General features: G+C 44.6%; 1 protein-coding gene across 1 annotated transcript in view; it reads right to left on the reverse strand.

The window, feature by feature from the left end:
• The window catches only part of iqsec2b (IQ motif and Sec7 domain ArfGEF 2b), a gene marked incomplete at both ends in the record, with an annotated part of 130,277 nt that overhangs the window by 113,563 nt on the left and 1,317 nt on the right, over positions 1-15,397 (reverse strand).

Raw genomic sequence — 15,397 nt, forward strand, 5'->3', positions numbered from 1 at the left:
ATTTTGAACTTGGGACATTCTGCACAATGAATAAGTACTTAACGTTTGGTACTTTAAGTATATTTTGATGCCGATACGTTTGTACTTATACTCAAGTGCATTTTGAATACTTCTACTTGTAACAGAGTATATCTACATTGCAGTATTGATACTTTTACTTGAGTAAAACGTGTGTTATTCCATCAACGTGCCTCAGGTCACGGACTATCAATCAGTAGCAGTAAGAGCAGTAAGAGCAGCATAGTCGGGGGCGTTAGAGATATTTCGCGCTAATCAGTCTAAAAGTGCAAAATTTTGTACAGATGTAGCCCAGGACATGCTCTAATGATTTAGCTGGGGCGCCCGAGTCGGCGACCTTCGGGGGCGCCACAGCGGCCAAATCAAGTTGGGCTCCCATCGACTTTCTATACAGGAGGAAAATAGCCAGAAAAACTTTTTTTTTCTGGGTATTTAAGTAGGATCTGAGGGGCCTAACTAGGGGTTTGTCATGATGCTGAATCCATTGCAAGCATTTGTTTTGCACAAAAAACCTTCCTTGGGCTAGAAATGGCCTCAGAAAACGATGCATGTCTTGGTGAGCATTCATGTTAGTCGGAGGCCTTAGGGTTTTTTTTTCTCGTGCTAATCAGTCTAAAAGCACCAAATTTTGCACAGATGTAGCCCAGGGCATGCTCTAATGATTTAGCTAGGGCGCCCGAGTCGGCGACCTTCGGGGTCGCCACAGCTCCAGAAAACACCCACAAAACTCTGAAAAGTGATGACTCATCACTTTTCATCACTAAACCATCGTTTTCTGGGGCCATTTGTAGCCCAAGGAATGTTTTTTGTGCAAAACAAATGCTTGCAATGGATTCAGCATCATGACAAAACCCTAGTTAGACCCCTCACATCCTACTTAAATACCCAGAAAAAAGTGTTTTTCTGGGTATTTCCTCCTGTATAGAAAGTCGATGGGCGCTAATCAGTCTAAAAGTGCAAAATTTTGTACAGATGTAGCCCAGGACATGCTCTAATGATTTAGCTGGGGCGCCCGAGTCGGCGACCTTCGGGGGCGCCACAGCGGCCAAATCAAGTTGGGCTCCCATCGACTTTCTATACAGGAGGAAAATAGCCAGAAAAACTTTTTTTTTCTGGGTATTTAAGTAGGATCTGAGGGGCCTAACTAGGGGTTTGTCATGATGCTGAATCCATTGCAAGCATTTGTTTTGCACAAAAAACCTTCCTTGGGCTAGAAATGGCCTCAGAAAACGATGCATGTCTTGGTGAGCATTCATGTTAGTCGGAGGCCTTAGGGTTTTTTTTTCTCGTGCTAATCAGTCTAAAAGCACCAAATTTTGCACAGATGTAGCCCAGGGCATGCTCTAATGATTTAGCTAGGGCGCCCGAGTCGGCGACCTTCGGGGTCGCCACAGCTCCAGAAAACACCCACAAAACTCTGAAAAGTGATGACTCATCACTTTTCATCACTAAACCATCGTTTTCTGGGGCCATTTGTAGCCCAAGGAATGTTTTTTGTGCAAAACAAATGCTTGCAATGGATTCAGCATCATGACAAAACCCTAGTTAGACCCCTCACATCCTACTTAAATACCCAGAAAAAAGTGTTTTTCTGGGTATTTCCTCCTGTATAGAAAGTCGATGGGAGCCCAACTTGATTTGGCCGCTGTGGCGCCCCCGAAGGTCGCCGACTCGGGCGCCCTCGCTAAATCATTAGAGCATGTCCTGGGCTACATCTGTGCAAAATTTGGCGCTTTTAGACTAATTAGCACGAAATTACCATGTAATCTCCCTAACGCCCCCGACTAGCAGGGGTTTCTGGGCCCTGGGTACAAGGATTCACTCTGTGAGCTTTAACTATTGAAAAATAGCAGATATACAAGCTCACAGCGCGGCACCGAGTGCCGCGCTGCGAGCTTGTAGATCTGCTATTTTTTTTTTTAATCATGAAGGATTTTTAAATCATCTAAGGATTTTTGAAAAACCTATGTTTCTACCTCAGTGGTGCTCCAACTTTTTAATGTGAAGGACCCCCAAAATGATATGTGTTTGGCCACGGACCCCCATCTCAAAATATTTAGTTCCACGGACATCCCAGAAGCAAGAAGAGTTAGAAATGTTTGCTTAAAAAATACACATATTCAAAGATCTGCGCACATTTTTACGACTTTTCAAAAATAGCAGATCTACAAGCTTGAAGCTGTAAGCTTGTATATCTGCTTATTTTTCAATAGAAGCATAACATAATTGAGGCCCCTCCACCGTGGGCCCTAGTTACTCAGTCCCACTCCCCCCCCCCTCCTTGTGACGCCCCTGAAGAGCAGTAAGTGCTTGGCTGGGTGTTACAGAACACCTCAACAGTCAACACCTGCTGTCATCCAGACATCTACTGTACTGTAGGTGGCCCGTGTAGTACTGTACACAGTGAAATACTGTTCCTTCAACTCTCACAGTGCATGCCATGACTAAATACAATATAACTAGTACATCTGCAGTGGTTGGAGACCCTGGTTCAAATCCCTGGACAGAAATACAATTTATAGATTGCAGCTTTAACACTACCGATTTATCTGCGTGTGTACTGTATAATACATACAGTATTTTGTGTGTGTGTGTGTGTACTGTATGTGTGTGTGTGTGTGTGTGTGTGTGTGTGTGTGTGTGTGTGTGTGTGTGTGTGTGTGTGTGTGCGTGCGTGCGTGCGTGCGTGCGTGCGTGGCGTGCGTGGCATGCGTGTGTACTGTATATGTACAGTAGGCCTATGTATGCATGTGCGTTATGTATTGTAGCCACCCCGCAAAATACCCCGCCATAACTATCTCCTCCAAGCGAGCTAGCTCTCTTGACGTTGCGTGTTACCTGCCGGTCTGCCAAGCTGAAGACCAGGGTTCGATTCCAGCTTGGTGTGCGAAGAATTACAGTACATACTGTGAATGAATCAACAACACTGATGAGTTTACTGTGTGCATGAGATCAGTAGGGCTGCAAGCGAACCTTCGGAGATTCGAACGTTCGTTCGTTACGTTGGCAATCGAAGTTCGAAATTAATGGGTTCAGGTTTTTTTTTCTTTTTTATTATTATTTTTTACACAAAAAAATAATTATCAGAATGTGATAGGCCTATTCAGAATATCACAGTAGTAGAGATAGCCAAATACGAAATAAGTTAGGCCTACCGGTAAACACTAACAGTTAATGGTGACCGTTATAGTAGTTATAAAATGCACCAGAACAGCTTGGAGCGATCAAGGACCGTCCTCCGCTCCAATTGCGCTCCTATTTGGGGCCGCGAACCGGGTGGCGAATCAGCCTCGCTGACACACGCTTGATGACAGTAGAGTGAGAGGCAGCACTCTGAGCTGGGCAGAGACAGACGTGTGTGCTCTGAACAGCGAACACCCATCCATGCACCCAAAGATTAAACAACCTTTCTCCTAAGCATGAGCAAAGATGGATTTCATTGCAACCCCCTAAAGGATCTATAATGCGATTTCTGGGGTTGTTACATCGAGACCAGTTCAGCCCGAACGCGACGCGCTCCGACGCAGTCACCAAGTCTAATCATCATCCGTGCAACTCCGCTGTACATTGAGCCTGTTCGTCAACAAACTGTGTAACATTTTCTCCGATTGGGTTGGATTTTCCAAGTGTTAGCCTAGGTGTTAATGCGGCCACGCATCCACGTGTTTTCAATGGATAAAACAGTGCATTTAAAACATTTCCTACACTGTTTTAGCTGGTTAAAGGTACAGTACGTTCGATGGTTCGAAGGTTCGGACGTTCGGTTTTTATTCAATTGAACGAACCATCGAAGGTTCGATGGTTCGTTCGGAAAATCCCCCCGAAGTTCGAATCCCTAAAACAGCGCTAGATTACAGCCCTAGAGATCAGCCACATCAACACGAGTGGCCTAATAACAGCTATCCCAGCTGATGTTCCACTGACTGTGCATCAACTATTTTAAGCTTAAAATGTAAGCTTAAAGCAGAAAGATAGCAGTACAATAGCAAATAGCAGTATTACTAATTACCGTACGTACACTATACTTTCTTTTATTACCATAGAACAACCATGTTGTTGATTCCGGACATCACCATGGCAGGACGTGTTTTTCGCTCACGCTCCGGAACCAAAACACCAAAGGCTTGGTTCATCCCACATTTTCTCCTATTTCTACTATGGATCACGGATTTATGCTATAAATCACCACAGATCCTAACACCAATGGAATACGAGAATCTTTTATGGGAAATGGACAAAACGGACGAAAAACACAGTGAGTTATATCTTCTTGCCAAAACGGTAGCTAAGCACCCGAGCTTTGGATCTCATGTTATTCAATCTTTGCTGGCTGCTAACCGGAACAAAAGAGACAAACCCCTGAATGGTTGTATGAGTCGATCTTTGATCTTCTTATTATTACTGCAATCAGGAGATATAGAATCGAATCCAGGGCCTGTAGCTACCAGACAGATGACCCGAAGACTAGCTGCTCTCGCTACTGCAGCTGGATTGACGACGGCAGATCCTTCTTTGTCTGTGATCAGCGAAGCTAACGATGCTAACTTAGCTAGCTCCTCACTGATGAATCCTGAGGGACTAACAACGGGCTACTCCAGATGTCCTGACCAGCCGACCTCCGACGATCACACGGCAGTCGCCTCCGCGGACTCACGGATCGTCGAAGGACCCCCTGGCTCACGGACCCCCGGTGAACCCTCGGCGATCGCCCCCGCATGACTAGCTCAGCACGAGACCAGCATCATCAACGCAAGTCACGCAACACCGGACCCCGGCGGCCCCACCGACCCACCCCTTCATGGACCCGGCGGACCCCCTCGTGGACCCAGCACCCCAGAACAGAGTCTACATTAACTCTGCTCCACGCTGGCTAACGGAGAAGGCCAGAGCGCTGTTTTCAACCTGGGTTAAATCGGTGACCACGGGCCCCCACCACCCCATCCCCCAACTTTTCATGGAGACCCCTTTGTCCCTTTGTCCCCCTCTGAAGCCCCCAGAGACTGCAACCAACCCCCCCTCCCCCACCGACGCCGATGCGAACACTTCCATAGACCTCGCCATGGACTTTGCCAGCCGCTTTGTGAAAAGAGGTATTCATATTATGCACTTAAACATTAACAGTTTGTTTGCTAAATTTGAACAAATCAAGCATATGGTTCACGAAGGTAAGGTCCATTTTCTAACCTTCTCAGAGACCAAACTTGATGACTCTATCACTGACTCTCAGATCGAAATTGACAACTACTCGGTCATCCGAAATGATAGAAACAGATTTGGTGGTGGTGTATGCATGTATGTTCATAACTGTATTAAGTATATCCCCCGCCCTGACCTACAACACAGCTCTTTAGAAACTGTATGGGTGGAAGTGATTCTTAAGAAAGCTAAAAACATACTAATCGGTGCCATCTATAGACCGCCCGACCAAAATGATTTCTGTGAGTTACTGGAGGAGAGCCTTGCACCGGTGGACAATGTTGAAAAATACATTATTGGCGATTGGAACATAGACATGCTTCGTAAAGAAGCTCCTCTATTCAAAAAGTTCAATAAGCTATGTAATCAACAGGGTTTCACTCAGCTCATCACCAAGCCAACTAGGGTTACAGATAACTCTCAAACCACCATAGATCTCATTGTAACCACAGACAAATCTAAAGTCTCCGCGAGTGGGACTATTGAATGTGGTGGTCTAAGCGACCATGATATCATTTACTGCACCCGCAAAATACATAAGTCCAAAGCTGACGGCCACAAAACAGTTGAAGCTAGAAACCTCAAAACCTACTCTAGCGAAGCCTTTAACCACAAACTGGAGAAATCTGACTGATCCCCAGTACTAGCTAGCACTCAGGTCGATGAAGCCTGGCTAGGCTTTAAATCCATTTTCAACACTACCCTAGACGAAGTGGCTCCTTTGCGTAGGGTCAGGGTTAAAGCCCGCTCACAGCCATGGTGGAATTCGGAAATCTGTGAATCAATGAAACTCAGAGACAAAAAATACTCTGAGAAACGCAAATATAATCACAAACTCAAAAAAGGCCCCAATAAACACCTTAAAGCCAAATTAGAAATAGTCAGTTTAGAGGCTAATAAACTGAGAAATCGGACAACCTCCTTAATCCTTTCTGCCAAAAAAAAACTACTTGGATGAGAAAGTTGAGGAAAACATCCACAAACCACGAGACCTATGGAAGCTATTTAAAACCCAGCTAGGCTGTGGTGCTAAACTCAGATCCATAGCCAGCAACATATCCATCCAAACTCCCATAACCCTCCTCACTGATAGTCTTGATGTAGCCAAATATCTCAACATCTACTTCACCTCCATGGCCAAAAATCTGGTCAATAAACTGCCCGCTCCATCTGGGCTGTTTGGTGTTAGGCACATCTTGAAATTCTACAGGAACCTTGGGGTATGCAAAGACAACTTTAAACTTGCCACGGTGTCAACTGATGAAGTGTTTAAAAAACTGCGCACCCTACCTCAATTCAAGGCCGCTGGCCATGATAAAATTGCCCCCAAATTTCTCATAGACTCAGCTGCCACCATTGCCCCAATCATTACCCATATTATTAATCTATCTATCAAGCAGGGTTATGTCCCCCAGGACTTCAAATTAGCCAAGGTAACCCCCCTGCACAAAAAAGGCAGTAAACTTGACCCTGGCAAATACAGGCCAATGTATATATACATTGGCATATACATATAATGTATAATACAGGCCAAAGACATCCTTAGTTCCATCTCTAAGGTAATGGAAAAAATTGTCTATGAACAGGTGGCTAAATATCTTGAAGAGAATAAACTGATCTACGAGTTCCAGTCTGGCTTCAGAGAGTCCCATTCCACAGATACATGCCTCATCTATTTGAATGATTACATCAAACGTGAAATTCACGATGGCAAATATTGCGGCATGGTCATGCTGGACCTCCAGAAGGCATTTGACACCGTCGATCATTCTATTCTGATTGAAAAACTCAAAGCTATTGGTCTTGATAGCACAGCAGTGAGATGGATGCACTCTTACTTGGTGGGGAGGGAACAGATGGTGGAAGTCAACGGAACCCTGTCCCCCCCCCTCCCAGTAAACTGTGGAGTACCTCAAGGGAGTATACTAGGACCACTGTTGTTCTTAATATACGTAAACGACATGTCATCTGCTTGTGACTGCAATCTGTTTCTGTTCGCGGATGACTCGGCTCTCCTAGTCTCAGGCAGAGACATTTTGCAGGTTGAAAAGGCCCTTAACTGTGAACTTAACAAGATCTGCACCTGGCTCAATGACAACAGACTCTCAATTCACCTAGGCAAAACTGAATGTATCCTCTTTGGATCTAGTCAGAAACTTAGCCTAGTTGAGAACTTCACAATTAAAGTAGGTGACACTGTGATAGAAAGAAAAAACCACATCTGCTACCTGGGTTGCATCCTGGAGGCTAACCTATCCAGTGAAAAAATGACCACCAAGGTAATCAATAAAGTCAATCAACGAATTCGCTTCTTGCAAAGAGTTGCCCCACTGATCAATATTAAATCCCGAAAGACACTAGGAGGTGCTCTTATTGGGCCCCTCATTGATTACGGAGTCCTTGTCTGGTATCGCGACGCCCCAGCTGCCTTAAAGCTAAAGCTCCAAACAGCCCAAAACAAACTAATTAGGGTTGTGCTTGGTCTCCCTCCTCTGACCCACCTTACCGAGCATCACCACGAAAGCGTGGGGTGGCTCAAAGTAGCTGACAGAGTACAGCATCTTGCAATGGGCCTGGTGTACAAGATACACTACACCTCCAAGATTCCCATGTACCTGACAAACTACTTCTTAAAGGTCAAGGATGTTCACGATCATAACACCAGAGGCAGCTCCACTAATCATCATCAGCGTAGATTTAACACTAAACAAGGCGCTAACTCGTTCTCCTGCTATACCATCAACATGTGGAACGCCCTTCCACAAGCCCTAAAGGAGAGCAAATCCCTAGCCTCCTTCAAAATTGGTATGAAAAGTCACCTTCAGACAGCAGCTACCCGTGACTTGTAAATAGACTAAGCCCCCATGCTCCCCCCCCTTTTTCTTTGTATTCTGCCTTTTGTATTTGATGTTATGCTTTTCAAACTGATATTATCCTAGATAAAGTACTATGTTCTATCCGTCTGTCTTTCAATGTTATATGAGATACTTAAAGTGTGGTTCCTGTGGAAATAAGCCTCGGCTTTCTAGGATCTCCTTTTAGTTGACCTTGTACCAGTGATTTGTACTGTCATGAAACTGTACTTTTTTCTATTGCAAACTTCTAATAAATTCTTCAATCAATCAATCAATCAATGTCCTCACCTGTGTGAGGACCAGGGAAATGGTTCTCATAGAAATTGTCCAGGGACCCCCAGGAGTCTTTGAAGGGGTCCCAGGGGGTCCCCAGCTAAATGTGTTAATACAGCATCACAATCATTTTAACCACTTTATCCATTTATACAGTACACTGGCCATTCAAAAATAGCAGATGTGCAAGCTCACAGCACGTTTGGAAAACTTCTCATGCCAACAACCTCCCTCCTTGGCATGAAAAGGTTTGAGAACCTCTGTTCTACTGTACACACACACACACACACACACACACACACACTCACACACACACACACGCACACGCACACACACACGCACACGCGCAAACACACACGCACACACACACGCACACACGCACACAGCAGTAATTATCACCCCTGGGCCAGTGTAATTACACTCTGGTCACACTAATTAATCTCTCACCCTCCCTATTTCACATGTGGTGTGTACTTGCCCCGAACGTGTTCAGGCAGGCAATAGACACATGCCATTGTGCGCAGAGCCGCAGACACACGCGTGCACATGCACACGTGGGGTCGTGCACAGGCACACACTCTCCCACAATACACATAAAGGAAAAAGATATGTGATTCCTCTCAAATGACCTCTCACAAAATAATGTGTTTCATCCTTATACTGCACTGCAGTGCTATGACACCTGGATTTCAATAAAGGCCTGGCTCATCTTTTCCCCAGATTGTGTTTTTGGTCAAAGATAAGCCCTTTTCTACAGACCATAACTAACACACGGATGATCGCGGTTATAATTCTTCCTTTCTGGGTGAAAGAAAAGACGATCGCCTGCTCCTCCAGACAACTTTTGTTTGCATCTGGTCACATGGTGCGCTCCTGTTGTCGTCAAAAATAAGGTAAAAACACTGAAAGGCTACTGAACTGAATGAATTAATTAATAATACCTGGCAGTCTTGATGCTCCACTGTGTCGACAGAGGAGAGGAAATGAGCGGCTTGGTTTTGATGTAGGGATGGGACCATATGACAATTTCATATCGCGATTATTGTGAGAAAAGAAATCGCGATTTACAATATTATCGCGATGATCTAAATCCATTATCCTGTGGCGGAACATTTGCCAAAAAATAGCAGATCTACAAGTTCACAACGCGTCTGAGCTTGTAGATCAGCCATTTTTTGGCAAGTACATTTGATAGAGAGTGAAAAAAGGACTGTATCGAGTACGCATATTATAAGTACCTTTTACCAATTTTAGAGGGTTTAAGTGGTACCGGATATGCAGCTCGGCAAATAAAAGGTGAATTGATCCCAGTGCATGACGGAGGACCATATCACGATAAATTAAATCTCCACGATACAATTATTATGTTTTTTAAACGATAATATCGCGTATCGTCCCATCCCTTTTTTGATGATGTCACCACGTGCAGGGGACCCAGAATGGCTGACACGGTGGGTCACGTAAACCTTTCTATTGTTTATGAATCAAAAAACCACACCAGATGCAACGACAACCACTCCTGCAGCCAAGACCAAAAACCGATTGGACAGAATCAAAGATGGCCCTTCCCCCCTCCCCCAGTCAGTCTCTCCATCTCAACCCGTTAACAGATGGTGGATCAGTGTGTGTGTTCCACTGTTACTCTTTTAGAGCAAAGCATGCTGGGACAGGGTCGCTCAGTCATTTTCTGTCCATCTCCACACTCCTTTCCTTCTCTTTCACTCCTCTCTCCGTCTGTCTCTCTCTCTCCTCTCTCTCAGTTCAGTTCAGTAGGGCTGCTTTGTTGGCAGGAGAAAACGTACGTTTGCACTGCCAAAGCTACAGTGGTATCAAAACAATCAAAACTAGAAAAAGGGCTCATCGGAGGACAGGTCTCCGCCAGGTCAGGTATGGTTATTGTGGGCCAGCAACGTTCGGAATTCGCCAATCAGATGGAATATGAGAAATCGGACAGATCCATTACTATATAGACTAGTAAGACGCCTCAGGGTGACATGCCCTAAAGGGTGAGGTTGCGCCAATTCTGGCCAGTGACCAGTTACCCATATATGGAGACCCCTGGTACACATAAATGGAGATCCATGTACTGTCGTCACTGTCTGGCCAAAACCTCTTATTACTCAATTTTTGAGGTTTTTGATTTTTTTTGGCATAAATCAGGGCTATTGAACACCCTATACATCTGAGTGTTGATTAGATTATAATTATATTGAACCAATGGAACGTAGTAAAAAGTGCTTGGGACAAAACCTCCTAACTCCACAGTTTCTGCCAAACCAGCTAACTCCACCCGATTGGCCCTCTCTTTTTTCATAAATATGTGCTATTGAACACCCTTTACGTCTGTGTGTTGGTTAAAATAATATTGAACCAATGAAAAGTAGTAAAAAGCCCTTCGGTCAAAACCTCCTAACTCCACTTGAGCCCATTTTCCCGAAAATTAACATTTTGGAGTTATAGAGGTTTCGGCCCGACAGCAGAGATATGGAGATATGCTGTGAGAGCCAAAACATGCTTACTCAGTTATTCGGTATGTGAAAGTCCTATGATGTCTATGACATCTGACATCATACCCTTTTATGCCCATGCCCGAACATGGAGAACCAGCTGTGTGGTACTGTATGCGGCCGATGTGGCCTCCATATATGGGCATATGAAGTAAAGAAAACAATCCTAGCCCAGCCCTTGTTTAGACTTACTGTTTTCTTTTTTCTTTTTTTTTTTGTCCTTTCATTTTATTTTATTTACATATCTACTGCATAATACTGTGTTCTATTCGTCTGTCATTCAATGTTATATGAGATACTTTAATGGTTTCCTGTTGAAATAAGCTTAGTCTTTTCTAGGATCTCCTTTTAGTAGACCAGTGAACTGTACCGTCATGAAACTGTACCTTTTCCTATGCAAACTTCTAATAAAGTCTTCAATCAATCAAAGTCATGTTAGATATGTGCTTAATATTGATGACATCAGGGAACTCCATATATGGGCATAAAAGGGATTCTGTTAGTGTGACATCACAGTGAAGCCAGATCATAATGTCAGAGCGGCAAACCCATTCTGTTAAGAGTGGTCCCCCTGACATCACAGTGACATCAGAGCACGATGTCAGAGCGACAAATCCATAGATCCACAGTGTCAGGCGTGACAGACAGACAGAGATACACACATACAGACAAGCTGTGACCATTCACATACTAAACTGCGACCCACGGTCACAATAATGTGCATTGATTTGGGTGTTGTTTGGACAACATCTGTAGGTTATTATATTTTTTAAGCAGAAATCTGCATCCTGGCGGTTCTATAATAGGACAGTGTGAAAAGGGTGGCATGTCTTCCTCGGCCTGGTGAGAACATGAGTGCAAAGTTTCACAGCAATCGGACGCCGCGTTTATGATTTGAGGTAGTTTGTTCAAAACGAGCCACTGCTGCAATCTTTAGATGCCAATCTTAGCCATTCAGGATGGAATATGAAACATCAGACGTGTTGATCACATACAGTAACTACAGTGATAATGTCTACAGATTTGAGTGATGTTGGAGTCTTACAAAATATAGGAGAATTATCAAAAGATGTATTGCTAAAATCGGCCTAAAAAAAAAAAAAAAAAAGGTTTCTGCAAATATCAGCCTCCTGGTGGCGCTATAACAGACCCATGTGAAATGTTTGGGACAGAGGTTCTGCTTTGGCATCCAGGGAGTGTGTGTGCACATATTAGCTACGATCAAGCCAATGCTGCCGGAGATTAGCTGTTCAAACAGGGATGGACAGATAGACGGACATCGGACATGGACGGACGGACAGGTTGCAAAAAACATAGTCTTGGCCATGCCTTCGGCCTTCCAGAGACAACTATCCTACTAATAAACTACCGAATGTCTGTCTGTCCGATGTCTGTCTGATATACACGCATGCTGACATTATTTGGAAATGATTGACACCACAACGCCGCCATGGCAACAGCCGCATGCTGAAACACGTACTGCCCAAATTTGGAGATGACTGACATCACTGATTCGTCTGGGTTCTCCAACATTACTTCTGAGACTCCTACATTCAATTCCTCATTAACCTCGCATCACCAGGCTATCTGGGGGAAAGCCTGCCGGTATTTGTTTACTAAACAGGTTGGTTGATCCGGTCTAGACTGGATGACATTCTACGTCACTGATTCCGGTTTGGTAGTTCCGGCCAAAGTGTAGTCCGTTTTGACTACAAAATGACGTAGGATGTCATCCGGTCCCGACCGGATCAAAAGCCCGAAAGTGGCTAATTCCTCATATACTGTGCTCACCCCATGACCCAAACTGCACAAAATTCTGAGCACATTATGTTAGAATGGGCAAGGACTAGTCTTACAAAACCATAAGAATTGTGTATTCTCTGCAAGAAATAGTTCCACCAAGGATAGGTTAGCTTGGGATAAACTTTTGAAACGAATGACAGGAGTATTTCAACATTTCTCTCTCTCTCTCTCTCTCTCTCTCTCTGTCTGTCTGTTTGTATCTGTCTCTGTCTCTCTGTGATCTAATCCGTCTGTGGACTGACAGGAGCATGGCCGATGTAAACACGGTGTTCTAGTTATCAGGGTCGAGGTTCCATCGCTGACCTTAAGCTAACAGTCCCAATAATATGCTGTACAGTACAGCTGGATGGGGGGGCTCTGACTCACATCCAGTCAGGGACAACATGGGCCCACGGCGCCGCTGGCTGCCGTTTATTAAATGTGACACCTCTGGTGACACGCTTGTCTGAGTCTGCCGTCTCAGAGAGTCGGGGATTCAAATAAGCCACAGCCACTGCTGGCAATTAAAACCCATTCAGAACAGGTACACATCATTGTGTATCATTATTTTATGCTTTAACTATTGAAAAATAGCAGATATACAAGCTCGCAGCGCGGCGCAAGCTTGTAGATCTGCTAATTCTGAAAAATCATGAACATCTTTTGAATCCTTCTAAGATTTTTTAAAACCTATGTTTCTTTTTCAGCAATCTGGCCAGCCATCATCTAAGAAAAGGTCCTTTTCACTTAACTGGAGCTCAGTTAGTCTGTTCTTGAGAGACTACTAGGTCAGTGGTTCTCAAACGTTTTCATGTGAAGGACCCCCAAAATTATATGTATTTGGCCACGGACCCCCATCTCAAAATATTTAGTTCCAGGGACCACCCAGAAGCAAAATTTGAGTTACAAACGTTCGCTTTGAAAATACATATTCAAGGATTTGCACACATTTTCATGACTTTTTCAAAAATAGCAGATCTACAAGCTCGCAGCTTGTATATCTGCTATTTATCTAATAGTTAAAGCATCCACAAAGTTTAGGCCTAAATGGGTTAACAAGGGAGAATCACCACAATCTACATTTGCAATTCATCACCGCATTTAGCGCCCACATAAACACCTAATATGTGCTTGGATCTTGGTGACTAACTCGCCCTGCGGGGCAGCAAGCAGCAGGGACGCGGCGAGGAGGCATCAGGTGGAAGAGAAACTCCAATCAATAAGGGATTTGGTCTCATCTGAATCAATCACTGTCTAATGGCTTGTGACCATAAGAAGAGACATAATCCAGTAATGATAATATGCTGTTAAATGTCGCATGCAAGAAACGATGGGCTACTAGTTTCACCGAGACAGAAACCACTCTATTTCATCGTGGTTATTTTTTTCCACACCAGTTGCTGCCTACCCACGAAACAACAATAATACTGCCAACATAAGCAGACTCTACAGGCATGTGTGTGGTGCCTGCTGTGTGTGTGTGTGTGTGTGTGTGTGTGTGTGTGTGTGTGTGTGTGTGTGTGTGTGTGTGTGTGTGTGCGTGCGTGCGTGCGTGCGTGCGTGCGTGCGTGCGTGCGTGCGTGCGTGCGTGCGTGCGTGCGTGCGTGTGTGTGTGTGTGCGTGCGTGCGTGCGCGCGTGCGCGCGTGCGTGCGTGTGTGTGTGTACCGTTAGTGCGTGTTTGTCTAGTTGAAAACAGATAACAGATGTATTTATTGTTTGCCAAGGCATTGCTTCCAGCACTGTAACCTGCAGATCAGCCTGTCCTTCAGTGTTTGGAGCGGATGCGGTGGGTAGATTCCGTAGATATCTTCGCAGGTCTGAAAAGTTCAAGAAGAGCCAGAGGGGCCTTTCTGTGTATATAAATGGACCTACCTGGACCAAGAGGTCTCACGGCTCCTACACGCCTTACAGTCCACCGAAGCCAGAGGAAATGCAAACAAGATGACCAACACTAATGAAATCACATGCCCGCGTGAATCAATCCTCGCATCTCTGTTCTTGGGCAAACATTTAGCGAAAATTGCAGATATAGCCCTACTGTAAGCTCACAACACGTTTGTGTTGAGATGCGTTGTGATCTTGTAGAGTTTTTCAGCAGAGATTTGGTGTAGAGGGGAAAAAAGGAGGCCCCAGGACAACAAGTAGGCTATACTGTAGATTTTAATTCTACACAGAGCACATATACTATAAAGATGTATACATGGTCTCTCCCTCTTTCTCTCTCACATACACACACACATACGCGCGCGCGCGCACCACACTAATAAGCATCCCACACACTCAATTAAATTGCACTCATACAATGGCAACTTGCATCAGGATGATCAAGTGCACGAAGGAGCTAGCCTGATCTTTCCTTACATTGCCTACTTCCCTGGCCTCTTTCTCAACTCCATTCACTCTCTCTCCCCCACTCACCTCTCACCCTCTCTCTCTGTTATACACGCTATGATTTAAGTGAAACTGCTACCACTTAGAAGCATGCCGTGGTAATCCTACAGCCCTGAGCCCATATACAGGGGGATTCAAATATTCCTTCCATTACAGAGACGGATTAACTATGACCAGAGTCAGAGCCAGCTGAACCAAAAAAGTAATAAAAGAACACAACCACTTGAACCCTGCCGTTCTTATTCTGGGGGCAAACATCCGGGGAAAAAAACTTGCTTAGGCTATTTTTGCCTAAAAGTGAAGAGGGGAAAAAAGTAGGGGCCCCTAGTATAAAGCCCTGGGGGACTCGGGTCAACTAAGACTACTGGGTTTAA

This window comes from Nannobrachium achirus (assembly GCF_963921795.1).
Source record: "Nannobrachium achirus genome assembly, chromosome: 9".
Classification (NCBI taxonomy): domain Eukaryota; kingdom Metazoa; phylum Chordata; class Actinopteri; order Myctophiformes; family Myctophidae; genus Nannobrachium; species Nannobrachium achirus.